This window comes from Nilaparvata lugens, chromosome X (genome assembly GCF_014356525.2).
Source record: "Nilaparvata lugens isolate BPH chromosome X, ASM1435652v1, whole genome shotgun sequence".
Classification (NCBI taxonomy): domain Eukaryota; kingdom Metazoa; phylum Arthropoda; class Insecta; order Hemiptera; family Delphacidae; genus Nilaparvata; species Nilaparvata lugens.
This window is the reverse complement of record NC_052518.1, coordinates 60,965,294-60,982,101: the sequence shown is the minus strand read 5'-3', so window position 1 is coordinate 60,982,101 and position 16,808 is coordinate 60,965,294. Positions and strand designations below refer to the sequence as shown.

General features: G+C 34.3%; 1 protein-coding gene across 4 annotated transcripts in view; it reads left to right on the top strand.

The window, feature by feature from the left end:
• The window catches only part of LOC120348926 (calcium/calmodulin-dependent protein kinase kinase 2-like), a 525,835-nt gene that overhangs the window by 162,607 nt on the left and 346,420 nt on the right, over positions 1 to 16,808 (top strand). The window lies entirely within an intron of this gene.

The window sequence follows — 16,808 nt, the reverse complement described above, 5'->3', positions numbered from 1 at the left end:
TTTCATGAATTTTAAAAAAGCGGTCTCAGAGACAGCTTGTAATAGTTATGGGCATAATTCACTCTGTAGTAACTAAGGGTGTGAGTATTTTCAGGATACCTTGAGTAGATTGCGAGGAACTGTGAAGCAAGGATGGATGATTGTGAACAAATTGATTGGAGAAGCTAATACAAAAAATGAGTTATCAAAAACTGGTGAATTGCTAAAAGGAAATATAAATATTGCAAATGAACTAAATTACCATTTAGTTACAATATACTATGATATGATTCATATAATGAATATTATCAACTCGGCTTATAGCCTCAGTCAACCTAAAGATGCTTTCTTTTTCACATGAATTGCTTACTGAACGGAAGATCTTCAATAGAAGTACTTCAACAATGATGATTTTCCGTTGCAATATTCAGATTCTTCCTATTTTGGTGGATTAGGTGATTTTTTTTCTCGTGAGTGATGAGATGAGATGATGGTGACAGGCAAAAATAACTGGTAACTACTTGTTGGTATTTGAACACACGACTGACTCTTTAGAGCGCAGTTTATCAGAAGTTGTCGATAGCGCTTTAATTGACTGTGGTATCGAAATCAGCAAATGCCTAGAAATAATTATGCTTTTTTTATTCTTGAAGAATTATCCTAGCTATCATAATCTTCATTCGAAAATCCATTCCAAATCAAACATATTTATAGTCTCACTCACTTGCAGAGGTAGTTTTCGAAATAGCACACAAAACACAATGTTTCCCCAAAGGTATTGACGGTTCTATATACTGTTGTTACTTTTTGAGCTGGCTTTTAATGACAGTATACTTGTAGTGAACGTGTATTGTGTGAACAGGGGCGAAGGGCAGAGATCTGTTTAGTGTTAACTTGGCTTAATAAACTCTGCTCAATAAAAGAGAAGGAAAAGCCCTTGTTCCATTTATAGCACACCCTTGCCGTGTAGCGCCAAGCTTTTCCCTCAAATAATACATTAAGTATTAACCTTTTTCATTTCTCTGGTCAGTGTTTGCTTTTTCTATCTTGAAGGTGCTTCTTCCAATCCCTTCAAGTTTTATAATGGCAGTTCTGGTGATTTCTCACTTCGCTAATTCAAATTAAAATGTTAATTTTTTAAATTCCACATTCTGAATAATATACATTCATTCGAAAACCTCCAGTCTTCTTTAAAATACGATTATATCAACCTTATCGATTACATAAATCATGAATCGAGTTATCTCTTCTCCTTCATAACTGAATTCATAACTTTCTTATATTAGAATTCGTGTTACTCATCCAATCCAGATTATTTAGTAAAGTTAGAAGCTTGTATCATTTGCCTCTAATGATACATGAATATCTAACGAATCAGTGCAATATTAATGGATTTAGCTGAGAAACTAAACTGAAAATGAGAGATAAAAAGAATCAATTTTATCCACAAATTCTCGTTTTCGCAGTTTGATGAAAATATTGTCAGTTTCGAAATCAAACTGATCTGAAAAAAGTAATTTGTTGAGCTATAGAGGCTCTAAGCTATTGTTGAGGTTAACCTTATTTCACAGTACGGCAACTGTATTGTTAAGAGTGACGCATTATTATACTTTTGAAGCCGGATGCGGTGCCTTAGCCTCGGGGCTTTAGACGAATGCAGTTAATGTGCAGATCATATCTGCTGGAGACCCTACTGATATAAGACATTCAACTCGATCGATTCACACTGAATAGGACTTACAATGAACAGGGCAGGCGGATCCGAGTGTTTCAAAATGAATGACCCGATTTCAAAAAAAAATTCATGAATGGGCTCAACATCAACCATCAACGGAACACGTTTTAAATTACAGACAATGTCTATGGAAATCTATATAATATAATAAAGGAAAGAACTTCATCGTACAATGAATTTCAAATTACAAATACAATCAATTGTAATTGTAATCAAATAATAACGAAGTATGTTACACTAACAATAAAAAACTGGATAATCCAAGAATATTATTTCGATATCAAAATAATGTAGCTTCCGTTCTAAATGTCTCTTGAAATTTTTTTTCACATATTGTTGAAAGTCCTTTGATGAGAATTACCTATGTATAGAAATTCTCGAGGTTTTTTTTCTCTCTTGGAATTAGGGTACTGCTCCTACTGGCGGACAAGTTCTTACTTATGCCAGTAGATTCCCACCAAGCTTATGCTATTAGGTGTATTGATGTAATGATAAAATAATCCTCAATAATATCAGTTCAAGTATGCATTATTATTTTTACTATTTAGGAATAGAACTATTGATACTATTATTGTTTAATTATATTTTTTTTATTGAAGAATATTGTTTATTGATTGTGATTCATTGCATTTGTGATGTACAATTGGAGTGTTTGTTTTTTGTGGAGATAAATTTGAATTTTATTTTTAATAGATTACAATAAGATTTAAATCAACGAAAATAATGAATAATATAATAAAGGAAAGAATTAGCTTATACACGTACGGGATAAGGAATTCACGAATGACGCACCATCACGTCTCAACTACTGGACTGATCAGCTTAATATTTTGCATATAGATTCTTGATATACCTGAGATGATTATAAGCCTATTTTCAATTCTTCAAGATCTCATAAAGTCAAGTTTTCAGTTTGTCAAATTTCCAATTATTAATGCCCTCAGTTTGTTATACGTTGCTAACTTTGCTTGAGAATGGTCATAAGGGAATTTGACAATAGGTCTGATTGAGGATCCTATCGAATAAGATCAACTACTTTTCTGTCGCATCAAAATTTTGGTACGCCATCTTGGAACCGCCATTCTGAATCCAACTTCATTATTTTCAAATTAATTAGGAAGTGGTCATGATTATTTCGATACAGAATTTCAAGAGAAAATGAATGGTGGAAACCGCATATCAATGTAGCAAACCGTTCACATAATTTGAAGATAATAATAAATAATACAAAAAATGAAATAAATGAGTTCATAGAAAATCTGACAACTTTCTGTTCTTAAAACGTTTCTGTTCAATGTGTCAAATATGTGGGTAGAGATGTAGGTGTTTACTCACACTTGAAAAAGGTTTAGATTTTTTATGCTTTTATTTTTGCTGAGTTATCAGTACAGTATCATTTAATAACTTTGATACTGTTCGAGATATCGATGCGCAGTTTCCTCCATTCATTTTCTCTTGATTTTCTGTATGAAGAACAAGTATCATATGACCACTATCTTATTTAAAAAAAATAAGTTGGATTCAAAATGGCGGGTCCAAGATGGCATACAAAGATTTTGAAGCGACAGAAGAGTAGTTTTTTTAAGTTGAGGATCCTCAATGGAACCTACTGTCAAACTATCCTTGTAGAAGAAATATCAATGTTTCCATAATTTTCACCAATACTGTATATAATCGCACTCTCTGATCTCGTCAAAAGCATGTATAAATGTTTCATATTAAGACTAATCACGTCAGTATAAGTTCAAATCATGAAGACAACTCACATCATATACCATGTGTTGTGGTATGCTACATTTTGACATAAGATTTGATTGTATAATCAATTTATGCCCAAGATTTCTTTGAGAGATGAAAAATATCCACTGGTTTTCTTATCACTTCTGATCTTCTGGGCTTGCTCCATGATCACTATAGCATATACGTAGCATATAATTCAGCATTGCTTGAATCGAATCTAAGGAAGAGTGGGTTCTCCAATGGAGAAGAGAAGTAAATGGTACAAAATTCTATTGACATGACTTTTTTCAAATTCAGTTTCCCATGCGTCTATTATCCGGACTTTGGAGAGCTCGATAAATTTGGATTCAGCCGTGCATCATCGGAATTAATAAGCAAATAAGAGAGAGAATCAATCGAGAAGTGGAAGAATTGATAATTGGATCTTCTCAAACACATCGTCTGTATGCCATCCGGATATTAAAAGTTAATTCAGTGTTTTCAGTCCACGAGAGCTCATGGACCTTTCACAGATCAAGAGACCTTTCTATTGATATGATCGACTATATTAAGTTTATTATTTGATTTTGCCAGCATTCAATCAAACGGCATTTCCTTTCCGATTAAATCAGAATGTGTGTAACAGTTAGAGGCTTCGACGAAATTAAAATTTGCATTGGAGTCGTCTATTTGTTCACGATTCATTTTGAACACCCATTCAGTTTGTAAAATAAACATGGAGGTATATCTAAGAGAAGACTCACATCGATTCGCATCGGCTTTCATGTAGGCTAAATATTATTCTGCTTTGACAGTGCTAGCACAATAGCGATTTGTTCCATGTAATACTGATTCACACAGGAAATTACATCAAGATCTGAATTGCTCTCAAGTATACAAATATTAATAATTCGATTGTATGGTATGAGATGTTGTGGTATTTCTCCATAACTGAGGTGAACCGAGTTCAGCTGAAGATGTGGTAGGTATTACCATGAAACCTGGTTATGTATTATGAATTAAATTTCGAATAAATAAAAGTGGTATTGACAATATCAGAGTCTTATACTTTCAATTATACAATGATATGACTTTGCATTATTTCCTGTACCATAAATCCTGAATAGAATAACAAGAAGTGTATGTTTCAGCCTACTTTCAGTTTACTTTTCAGTGTGATTTCCTGTTAATTGGCATATGTATCAACTTTGGCTAGTAGAGAAGTGTTCGCGTTCATTATCATGAAATTTACCCTGATTGAGTACTTTAACATGTTATTGGTCTATGGAGAGTGTGGATGCAATTCAAGAGAGGCAGAGAGAGTATACAGGAAACGTTCTCCTGACCGAAAACACCCATCTCATAACACGTATTTAAGATTGACAGATGTCAAGATGGTAAGAGTCTAGGATCAGTTTCAAGGTACGAGAGGTCCGTCTTAATTTCTGAAGCTTTTGAGAATCTTATTCTTGAGTATTACGAGCAGAATCCTCGATCCAGCATCCGGCGGGCAGCTGGGATGTTGGATGTTTCAAGAATGATAGTTCAAAGAATATTGAAGAACAATAACTTTCGACCATTTCATGATACCATTTCAAGAGTTGAATGAACCTGATACTGTTTCAACGATGCAGTTTTGCCGTTGGATATTAGCACAAGATTGTATTTCAAACATTTTATGGACAGATCACAGATAAAAGTACGTTCACAAGCGCTGCGCTGTAAATTTCCACAATACACATACATGGACCTTTCATTTTTCCTGCAAGAATAAATGGTGAAGTTCTTATGGGCTCTCTGGACAATGAGCTTCACGAATTGATGGAAGACGTGCCTCTCAATTTGAGGCAGAATATCTGGCTCCAGTTGGATGGCTGCCTCCCTCATTATGCTAGAAACGTCCATGGGTGGCTTGATAACAATTATGCTGGGCGGTGGATTGGCCGTGGTGGACCCGTAAGTTGGCCACCACGCTCACCTGATCTTACTCCAATAGACTTCTACTTTTGGGGGATTGTGAAAAGTAAAAGTTTACAGAGAACCTGTAGAGACCAGTGAGGAACTGATTCTCAGAATTCGATTGACTTTTAAAGTAATGAAGAGACGGCCCAACGAAGTGAGACGGGCAACTTGAAGCTTGATGAACCAGTGGCGTAACTAGTCTGACTGCGCCCCAATGCTAGTATTTCTTTGCGCCCCTATTCGTAGACTCATTCACCTACACCCCCCCCCCCACAAACCACTCATACGAATCTAATGGCATTTCTTTGCACTTACACACTCCCTGGATACTGTTTTGCTACACACGGCATTCAGTCCAGTCAACGAAGGGTTATAGAAGGAAAATTTTCAAAGACAATTTTTGACCCCGAAGTTCTGTTTAGGGTAGTGAGGAGGTAAAAAAGTCCCCACCTCTGCCATCTGTGCTAAGTGGGTGAGGGTGGTTCAAAGGTACTATTTTTGTTTCTCTTATATAATTCTTGAAAGATATGCATCTATTATATAAAAGCTATGACTATTTTATACAAGATTAAAGCTTAGGCTACATAATTTCCTACACTATTTTATACAAAATTAAAGCTTACATAATTTCCTACAATATTGATCTCAAAACATTTTCTATATCTCTTTCACTTTTCGAGTACCTATCTTCTCTTAAAGGTGTGACATTTTTGAAAAAAAACACATTTTCCTTCAATTTTTCGCCATCTAAATGCGTTCAACCGACATGACTAACTACTGTATTCAAAAATGAAGCTTGTTAAATTCTCTACGATTTATGTTTAGTATGGAGTTTTGTGATTTTCCTAACAATTTTCGAAATATACGTTCTTGAAAATGTGAAATTGTTCAAATAACAGCTTTTCATCCAATTGTTTGCTCTTTCAGGGCGTATCCCACCAACAATGCATCATGAAAATGAATGCTTATCATAGATTTGTAGAGCATTGATCTCTCTTCAATTTGATGTATTATTTCACCATTTCATATTTTTCTTTCATTGTTATAACAGATTCAATGTAGTGGGTAAAATTTTCTATTCTGTACTAATTGATCATTTGACAATGAAATTTGAGGGGAATGTCTGGTACAAAATTTTTGACTTTGAAGGTCAATGAAGACTATTTGGGAGGTAAACATTGCAGAAATGCCCATCTCTAGTCCGTCTGTTAAAGTTGTGGAACTACTAAGTTGACACTTGTTGCAGAGTTGAGAATTTAACCCCCCCCCCCACCCACATTGAATCTGCTATAACAATGAAAGGAAAACATGAAATGGTAAAATAATACATAAAATTGAAGAGAAATCAATGTACTACAAATCTATACGATAAGCATTCATTTTTACGATGCATTGTTGAAGAGTTATACAACCTGAAAAAGCAAAAAATTGAATGAGAAGCTGTTATTTCAACAATTTTTCAAGAGAGTATATCTCAAAAACTGTTGGGAAAATCACTAAACTCTTTTGAAAAAATTGTAGAGAATTTATCAAGCTTCATTTTCGAATATTTGGTCATGTCGGTTGAACGCATTTTTCTTAAGATATAAACGTGTAAGCGAAACATTAAAAAATTAAACTTTTAAATCACCCTCACCCCTGTAGCACAGTGGGTAGTCGTGGGGACTTTTGATTTATGTTCACCTCCTCACGACCTTAAACGAAATTGCGGGGTCGAAAATTGTCTTCCAAACGTTTCCCTCTATACCCTTTTTTGACCATTCATTGCCTGGACTAATTATACAATCTCTATCCATTTAGAGAAAGATTAGTCAAAGAAATTAATATAATTTTAATTATAATTATTAAATATAATAGTCCATGCTATGGTATTATTAGTGTTCCCAGAGATGAACTAAGTCAATGGTTTCTCTATGAAATAACGAATACAACTCCGTGGCCGAATAGATTGGATTAGATAGTTATGATAATAGTAATTAGATTAGATAAATAGGCCAATGATAAATAAGAATTAGATTAGATAGACCAATAATGCAGCTGAACTAAATATATGGTTTCTCTATGGTATAACGAATACAACTCCGTGACCAAACGTTTCGATAAACTACAAAGAATTTTACTTAATTTTTTTTTAAAATAATTTTCCAGAATATTATTTTTACGCCCTCCCCCAGGCCTGCGCCCCCTGAAGAACTGCGCCCCAATGCAGCGCATTGCTTGCAGTGGCGTTATTTACGCCACTGAATGCAATGTTTAGGCTTACACGAGGCATGCATTATTAATTTTTCAGCTAGAACAGCTTTTTGAGACAAAGTGCTAAATAAACGTCTACAGTTTCATCAATGCTGTATCGGCAATATGAAAACGCATGCAGTTAATATGTCTTTGAATAAGGATGTTGATATTTACATAAAGAAATTATTTTCTTCCATTTTTATTTAATTAAAATCTCAAAATTATTCGCGCCCTGATAGAGTGACTGACTCACTGTACAGTCACTCGAAATTTTTAATATTTGAATGAGGGGTATTTTGACAAGCTGAGCATAAAAATAAGGTCATATGCACCTTTTCGTTAAATCTTCAAATGAAAAATGAGTTTTGTGGGTTGTCAAAACTCCCTCTGAAAGGGAAACTATTCAACTTATTCTAACTTTTAGTAAAATAACAATGATCATTCATCCATCTATTATCCTCTATACTATAATAAAGGAAAGAACTGGATTATACACATATACAGGTTTAAAGAATAGGAAAATTAATATGTTTGACGCATCAAACGTTGAAATTGTGCATATAGATTCTTGCTTAACTGAGGATGGTTATAAACCTATTTTGAATTCTTCAATATTTGATTACATCAAGTTTTCAGTTTGTCAAGTTTTCAACTATTTGTCATGCTTTCAGTTGTTGTAAGGAAGCAGCAGAACATTTCTCTTAAAAAAGAAAATAGAAGATAGGTGTGATTGGGGATCCTTTTCGAATGATAAAAACAGGTTTTCCGTTGCACCCAAATTTTTTCCGCCATTTTGAATCCAACTTCTTTTTTTAATTGAAAGGTGGTCAAATGATATATGATTCCGATACAGGATTCCAGAGAAAAGGTATGGTGAAAACCGCACATCGATATCTCAAACCTTTTAAAATTTATTCTCATTCATTCCCTTTATTATAGTATAGAAGATGATAGATAGATGGATGATATATCCATCTATCTATCTATCATCTTCTATACTATAATATAGGAAAGAACTGGCTTAATTAAACACGTATACATGTGTAGAGGATAGGAATATTATGTTTGACGCATCATAACGTCTGAACTACTGGACTGATTTACTTTTTTTTTCTTTTCAATTCAATTTATTTTTTATTCACGTATCATACAATTTTAACAACACAATTACAATTATAAAATGAATATTAGAACCCACATAGACTATACGTCCGTGTGTGGGAGCAGTTCTTAAGATTAGTTGTGTTCAATAAAAAATATTGGGCTATAAGTATAAGATACATACGGTAAATGAAATAAAAATAGATTATATTTAATATATTTTTAGGATTAATTATATAAAAAAAATCAATTTGAATTTGAGAAGGAAGAAAAGATAGATCCATTGGAAGAAAATTAGACAATCGGCTTGTAATAATACCTATTTTTATAATTTATTAATAATTATTATTTTCATCACACCAGAACAGCCGGAATCGCTTTTTGCAAAATGTATTTGGTAAGAAAAACAGATTAAAATTTGAATTTCAAACATAAGGTGATTTGATTAAATTCTCTGCAAAAAGTGTCCTTATTATTGAAAATGTAAATTACTAAAGTTTTTATGAAAATCTGCCTAACATTCATTACTGGAAATATATTGGATAGTAGATTGGTGGGAAAACGCTGGTTTTTTTGTAATATGGTTTCAATTATCAACCTCTGGGCGACCGACAGAGGCTCCAAGACCGCCAATGACGCACCTCCCCACGCCAGAATGCCATACTGCAGCAAAGACTGCACATACGCAAAGTACACTGTCCTGCAGCGATCCACAGTAAGCACTTGGCCCAGCCGTGAGAAGGCATAGATTAATTTTCTCAAAAGGTTCTTCAGCCCTTGTACATGAGGAACCAAGCTTAATTTACTATCCAGGATGACTCCTAAATATTTATAATGAGCAACCCGTTCAATTATGCCACAGCCGCAGGCCTCCGACTGAGGATCGTCACAGGTGTGCATCCTTAACACATAGCGATCACAGTCAATATCTTGTCGACCAATAAATGGAAGATGTTTGGTTTTTTCAATATTAACTGTAAGAGAGTTATGGTCAAACCAATTTCTAATTTTGGCAAGGTCATGGGATGCGTGCTTGTATGCCTCACCCCACGTGCAGCCCTCAGACGCCACAGCCGTATCATCCGCAAACAAGAACAGTTTCCCTTTAATTTTCAATTTGCTTATATTATTAATATAAATCAAGAACAATAGAGGGCCCAATGTACTGCCCTGGACTACTCCGTACTCTATTGGTAATAGTTTGCTAAGAGATCCATTGATTGAGACAATTTGTGAGCGATTCCCTAGATAACTAGTGAACCACTCCAATTCTCTATTTCTCACTCCTATTGTTTCTAGTTTTTTGTAAAGCTTTGTCCTATCAATCGCATCGAAAGCTTTTGCTATATCTAAAAATGTAATCAAAACCTTCTTCTTATTTCCTAATTTTGTAGCTATCTCTTTGGTTAGGTCGAACAAAGCATCTGAGGTGCTTTTGTTGGTAATGAATCCATATTGTTCGTCTGCAATAATATTTTCCCTAACAAGGTATCTTGTGAGCTGAACTTTAACACATTTTTCTATTATTTTACTGACAACTGTAAGAAGAGAGATTGGCCTATAATTGCTTATTATTGACTTTGGTCCTGCTTTGTAGATAGGGATAATTTTTGCTGTTTTTAATGATGTTGGAAATTTTCCTGTATTGATACTCAGGTTTATGATGTGCATTAAGGGTTGTTGTAATTCATTCAAGTTATTTTTAATCATTTTAGTAGGTATACTATCTAACCCGGGTGATGAGTTTCCCCTAATACTGTTTATAACACCATAAAGTTCTTCTGGACTGATCGGCTGTAGGTTGAATACAGACTGAGTAGCATGATCAGCATCATCCACCTCGGCAGGTCCTACTGGATTCAGAGCCTCCGTCAGTTGTTTTCCCACAGAGGAGAAATATTCGTTAAAAGAATCGCTTAAAGTTTCGAGCGCTGTGGCAGCCGAATCACAAGTTTTGTGCCCAAAAGCCCCGACTGGAAATACCTCCTTGCCAACTGGACGCCCTGAAATCTCATTGACGATTTTCCAGAATTTTCTTGGATCGCCAGCTGCGGAATCTATCTTCTTTTTATAAAAGTTATTTTTAGCATTTTTTATTAAAGAGTGAAGCGAGTTCCTATACCTAATATATCTTTGTTTTAGATCGAGATTAAAAGGTTGGGCCCGCACTTTTTTGCTAAGTTTATCGCGCATTCTAATAGATATTACTAATCCTGACGTAATCCATGGTTTTATCTTTATATTCTTTGAAGTTATCGGGGTACTGCATGAATTAGACTCTAAAGTTGTTTTCAAGATACTGAGAAATGAATCTGTAGCTTTGTCAACATCATTTGTATTTAAAACTTCATCCCAGCACTGAAATTGCAAACAATGTTTAACTCTGCTCCAACATACTTTTGAATGAAATTGATTACTATTGTTATTGTTATTATTATTACAATTACTACTACCGGTATTATGAATTATGTTTAAGCAGATAGGATAGTGATCGGTTATTTCGGATTTTAAGATAAAAGATGATAATTTTGTTCGGTTGGGTATTTTTGCAAAAATATGATCAATACAAGTATTACCATCAGGCCGGGCTACTTTATCAATACATGAAATTAAGCCGTTTGCATACATCACCTCCATGTAGCGATCTAATTGCATATTTGGGGTTGGATTAAGTATGTCACAGTTAATATCGCCAATCACTGCCGAAAGGCCAGCGTTATCAAAGTTCTTGCCACAAAAATCATTCAAGGCATTTGTGAACAGCAACTGATTAGAATTTGGACTGCGATAAATAGCTAGGAGATTGCAAGGCAGACCAAACCAGTCGAAAACAATATTCAGGCAGGTGGCAACCCCTCCCAGACACAGCTCAGTACACGAAACAGACAGGGCACTATCAATGTAGATAACAATACCATCATTATTATTGAATGATCTAAACACATTGAAACCATCGATGTGTATTAAATCAGTATCGTAATTAAGCCATGCTTCAGTTAGAATAATGCAGTTGAATTTTACTTTGAGATCTTCAATCAATACTAAGAATTCGTCGAAATTGCGATTATAGCTCCGGATATTTTGGTGGATAATTCTGAACGATTGAGTATTATTTATCTATCTTCCTGGCTAGCCTGATAAACTACCTGTATCTTCACAGTATAAGCACTCTACTAACTGGTAATCACAAATTAGATTCTGTTCAATCATAAAAATCAATTCGAATGTATCCGCTTTCGGAAAGCTGCTAAAAAATATAAATAGAATTATAAGAGGCCGATAGCTTTGTTGATGATTAAAAAGTTTTCATTAATTTGTAAGTTCGACTTTAGATTGAAAGGAAAGAGTATCAATGCAAAGACAAGTTCTCTCCTTGATTAAGAAAGAAAAAAAAAGAAAGAAAAAAGTATGAGATCTATCAAGAGGTGCGCTATTGATGTATCAAGTTTCAAGACAAGACTTTACTAAGTTAGAAGCAAAACAATATACACTGAAAAAATAAATAAATGTGGGTATTTCCCAATTTGAAGTTTTTTTTATAGATCTAAGCAATAAGATATCATACTTTCAGATAGTGATAGCCAATTCAAGTTGTTTTCATAGATTAAATTATTCGCTCACAACTAAAGTTAGTATGGTCGCCTACTTGAGTAGAACAATTTGAAAGACTGAAACATTTTTGCAATATGATTGTTTCACTTTGATCTCTCCTTCAAAATTGTAAATGAACAAGATAAAATAAAATATACATGTTAATAATCATTTCAACAACCAAATATGAATATCATTTAAAACTGTTTGTTAAAACTGATTAATGAATATTAAAAACGAATATGCAATGAATATTTCTTGGATTTCCACTTCATTAAACTAATTGAGGGTTTCGGAAAAACATTTCATGATATAATATATGACATAAATAAAATAAGAATTAAGTTACCTCTGTTAGTATGCTTCTAAATTAAAACAAAAAAGTCTTCAACTTGAAGTTATTTAACGTTCTTAAACTCAAATAATAATTCAACTTGTCCTTAATCAACTATATTCATGAATCAAAATAAAATCTAGTATTATTGATTTTGTATTATCATTCAATACTACAATTATAAAAATAATACCCACCAATATCAGTAATATGTAAAAAAGAATATTCTCAGTGTAACTCAGATTCAAAATCTGATGATTACCGTATGCTATTTAAATTAAAACTCGCAGTCCCATCGCTCAAATACCCGGCGATTACTATATAAAACAAGTATGAATAGCATTGTACCTATTGACTAAATTTAAACGGTTCCAAATAGCCTTCGTGTTTGGTGTAGCCGCTACATCATCACTTGTCGTATCGGGAGCAGCGGGGTGTGACTTGGTATCGGCAGCCATCAATTGTTGCTGATTTTTGTCCAATAATTGTTGAAAGAACTCCACATGCTTTACTCGTTGTGGGTTCGTGGTCGGCGTCCGCTTGACCAGCACTCGTCCGTCGGCGACCCATGCAGCCGCCAGTTTGCCGCTCTTCACTTGACGCCTCGCCTCAAAGTAAATAGCGTTGTTATTCTCAGTGAGATGGTCGTTGATGTAGATTTGTATATTCGGAAAAGAAGGATGCAGTTCTTGGGCAGACATTACTTTCCTCGCTCGCCTTGCGTGAATCCACTGGGTTTTTGTCTGTCTTGAAACAAAATTAACTACGATTGACGGTGGACGATTATCTCTCATCTTAGATGGTAAACGATGGGCAGCAGACACATCGTAACTGTTAAAGTTCACTTGTAAGAGTCTAGCAAGTTCCCCAAGTATTTGAAAAATATTCTCACCTCGCGATCTCGGCACACCAGCAATAATAATGTTATTTTTCCTGGTTTGCTGTTGTAGGTCTGACACCTCACACTTTAACAAATTAAGTTGAGTATTTAAACGTTCGTTTTCAGTTCTAAGGTATTTTACTTGCGAAGTATTTTGCTCACACTCTTTTCTCACACCCTCGAACTGTGACTTGAGTGATCCTAAGTCTTTGACAACACTTGCAATGTCCTCTTGCATTTTTTTAAGAGCGAGTTCTGACGAGTCACTGCGCTCGTTAAACTCCTCGCGAAAAGAAGCAATTGCCTCAAGCACTGACTTTTCACTGTTACTAGTGGGTACACAGACACTGTTAGCCGAGTTAGGAAGTTTCATACATGAATCGCACTTCATATTTTTACGCGTGTTCACTTTATTTTTGACGTCGCCCGAAACACATTGAGCATGAATGTTGACCGAGCATTCGCTACACTTTATAATGTCTTTCACTAACATTTCTCTCCCGCATTTTCCGCAATCATCACCCATTATGAATAAATTTGTGAGAAACAGAACTGAAAATAATAAATTGAGGTTATAGATTGGAGCTATTGGCTATTGTTGGGTCGACACAATTCTTTCCGAAAGCGGATTCAACCGATCTAGTCTCGTTTAAGCAGGAGCTTCAGCAAACGATCCGATCCCATCGACTGACTGATAAGAACTGAGACTTGAAATGCTGCTTATAAATTCTCAACCGAGGATTCCTATAGGCCTATTTTCAATTCTTCTAGATTTCATTACGTCAAGTTTTAAAATAGACCCTTGCGGAGCACGGGTTACCTGCTAGTAGTATTTAAAACTACCATTCCACAATAATGCTAATTATAGCGAACAGTATCTAACTCAATAAATTGAGTTAGAATCACATGAAACACTCAGCATGCCTACATTATTAATGTTGTAGCCAGTGCTCTCAATTTGAATAATCAACTTTATCCATTAGCTACAAGAACTGACCGGTGATTATGAGGGATGCTTGTGCAATAAATGGCAGGTTGTTTCTCAATATATGGTGATGAGTGATGATAATGATGATGAAGCCCCGGGCTAACTGCAAAGTGGAAAGCCAATCTGGAAATTTGAATGAAGCATTCATCTGCAATTGTAGGTCTGTTTCGATGCACCGCAATTGATGAAATATAATATCAATTGAGTTGATGAATTCTTTTGGTCATCTCATTAATGACCGAATGTCTGATTATATGTTGACTGTTGACGGCATTCTACTACCTAAATCTCACAGTGTTATAAAAGAATAACGCTCCAAGCTACATCCTTCTATTCTCGACAAGATTATTCATTCATTCATTTGCCGTATTCATTTCTCGTGTACGAATGCTAAGCATATGCTCGAGCCATTCATTAAGGTCAGTGAAAAAATGACTGCTGCTCCATCCCACAGAATCCGATGCCAAATAGAAACATTCTGATCAATTTGTGTCTCGAATACGACCGACATTCACCTTCTGACATATTTTTATAAGCTACCAGCAATAAAATGCAGCCAGGTCCTTTAAAAGAGACCTCTTCCAAAGCACCAATACTGATGATATTCGTCATTCCTCTATAATGATACGTTCACGATCAGCAATGCATCGCATTTTAAAATTGGATGACCACCGTTGCAGTTTCTACCTTAGCCGCATCTTAATAATTGGAACGTATTTTTCAGTTTCAGTTCTTGTGTTCACCATCAGTTTCCAAAAAACTATAAGGCAGAAAAGTTTTGCAGTATTTCATCATACAAGTGAGCCTCATGTCATTTGCAACAATAAGAAATGACATTATGTTCATGTTTAAATATCAAATTAATTTACTACACAATTTGTCAGAGGATAGTTAGTAAGTGACATATTAAAATGTAACATGATTTCAAATGTCTAGTCTTGAATTCTTATTCTGACTTATTTATCCATACAGAGTAAACTATTCTATTGGTAAACTATTCTACAGAGTAAGTTCTATTGCTACAAATAAGACTAGAAGTTGCGTATTTCAAAATCAGAGCATTAGTAACAATGCATACTAAATACATATTATACTAGTGAGCACCCCCGGCTGGAGAACTCAGTTCATTCTATGACTAGAATAGTTAATAGAGTATTAGAATAGTACTATAAATAGTACTAGAATAGTACCTTGTATTATAAATTTTATAATCATTAATATAACAAGATATGTGATATGTGTTTATCATTGAAATAGAATAGAATCATTGAACTTCTATTGATGATGATTGTTTACTCCAAATCCATTTACAAACTCCAAACTGCACGGTAAATTTTGTAGAAAGCAGTTGTTGATTTTTTCATGCTAAGTTATTGATTTGAAATCTGAAATTTGGAAAAGACATAAAAAACAGAATATTATGAAGTGCAAATATTATAATTAGTTCTTGCTGACGTACTAACTGCTCATTGCATTTCAGATCTCTTGTTCAACTAACTTTCTATGGAATTTTGAGTAATATTATTACTATATACTGTAATATTCATGAATAGTAAACCATGTTCCATTTTAAAGATCAAAGATCACTTGAAAGTTATTTTTAGTTTCATTGATGAGTATTCTTAGTTAGTAGCTGAGTGAAATTGTTTCATACTGCATATTATCTTACTCGTTTGATGAACTAAGAAAACTTTGATGAAAAATAGTGGCTGATAAGAAGTTGAGTCTCAAGTTTAAGCTCGTGCATGGTCTTCTATTGATGTTCTATTATACTCTATCAAATCCTAATCAGCTGACGATTGTGATGATGTACTTCATTTCCATGAAATAAGCAGGAATTGAGTAGGCAATTTGCCATGTGAGTCTAGGTCACGATCACCTTAACTATTAAGGCAATAAATCATGAAATAATTCTATTTACTCTAGCATATTATTCATTCCCTTAGACCTTAAACCATAGACTTTATCGATCTTCTTCATGAGCAAAATTATACAATAATTTATTGAACTTTCCATTTATCGCAGAATACACCGTTTCTCTATTCTCGAACTTGTAGCATCCTCCCGAGTCGTAATTCTTCTATCTCAGCCGTTTTTTTTTAATAAAACTTTTTTCTAATTTTGAAAAATAAAGGAGATATTGAATCTCTTTTTCTCCAATTAGACAATTGATGATATCTGATATTCTCCAATTAGACATCAGTGTCATACACTAGAGACTAGAAAAAGAGGAAGAATTTTCCTCTTAAAATTCTAACTGCTTCTGGTGTAAAACCTCTTTTTT